Raw genomic sequence first — 1479 nt, forward strand, 5'->3', positions numbered from 1 at the left:
ACACGGAGAGCTCTGCGCCAAATGAAGTCAATTCGTTGGTTGGCGTCACCGTTCAGTTTTACTTTCACCTCTTTGCGCTCTACGCTCAAAACAAGTCAATTCGTCATGGCTGGCGACACAGGTTCAGTTTTGTGTAGAGCTCCGGGACTTTAAGCCAGTTCAATGTGACTACTAGGCTTTGTAACGTACCAGCGGCCCGCAGAGGTGGTATTGCTGCTCTGACAGTCGGCCTCCGTCGGTTTCAAGCTTGCAGTCAATAGCTCTGCGCCGAAACAGCTCAATTCATTGGTTGGCGTCACAGGTTCAGTTTTGATTCCACCTCTTTGCGCACAAGACCAAGTCGCTTTTTAGTTAAACTCTGGTAGAACTACTTTTCCTTTGGCCCTCTATTTGGCCCTCTATATGCAGAACTGTCTGGGCGTCTAGACGACACAACATGAGATCAGGATGGCACTTTCCTCTTTTGAAATCTTGGCCTTTCTGAATCGCTCATTGAATTTTTTTGCACTCTTTTGTCTTTTGGATTATGGCTCGTTCACACCTAGTTTATAACTGTGCATGGCTTGTTTCGTGCGAGGGTGGCCGTCTCGGTTAGAACGGATGTTGGTTGTAAAATACAGGACAATGGGTGGCACACTGCTTGACCGATCACACTACAAAAGCATGTTAACTTTGTTTTGTATGGAGAAACGATGTTGTCTCTTTGAATAGTGTTCTTGTATACCAAAGTGTTATAGGTCAACTTACTATGTAAAGAAATGACTGTAACAACGTACTTTCTGTATTGCCGCTGGTACGTTACAAAGCCTAGTAGTCACATTGAACTGGCTTAAAATCCCCGGAGCTCTACAAAAAACTGAACCTGTGTCGCCAGCCATGACGATTTGACTTGTTTTAAGCGTAGAGCGCAAAGAGGTGAAAGTAAAACTGAACGGTGACGCCAACCAACGAATTGACTTCATTTGGCGCAGAGCTCTCCGTGTGTCAAAGACTGACGAGAGTTGAGCGAGCAGTCCTGTGCAGAGTTGCGTGACGAAGTCTTTATTTGTGACAGACTGAGAGTACTGGCTGTTCAGCCTAATAGTCATACTTAAATACCTTTATATCTTCGGAGCTCTATACAAAACTAAACCTGTGTCGACAGCCATGACGAATTGACTTGTTTGAGCGCAGAGCGCAAAGAGGTGAAAGCAAAACTAAACGGTGACGCCAACCAAAAAATTGACATCATTTGGCGCAGAGCTCTCCGTGTGTCAAAGACTGACGGAGAGTTGTAATCTCCAAGCAGATCTTTTGGTGGGGGTAAGACAGTATCAAATTGGCCAGTCTGTATCCAGTTCCCCACCCAAGATCTGCAGGCACTCGAACAGGGAGGAGAACTTCTTTTCAAAAATGGTGTTGCTGCCCCTCCTTGTGTCCCTATTAACAGCTATCAAAAATTTGTGGTGCTAAGATTTTTACAAGCGGTTTATGGCTTGA

This window comes from Branchiostoma belcheri, unplaced genomic scaffold (assembly GCF_001625305.1).
Source record: "Branchiostoma belcheri isolate BF01 breed outbred unplaced genomic scaffold, Haploidv18h27 scaffold322, whole genome shotgun sequence".
NCBI classification, from domain to species: domain Eukaryota; kingdom Metazoa; phylum Chordata; class Leptocardii; order Amphioxiformes; family Branchiostomatidae; genus Branchiostoma; species Branchiostoma belcheri.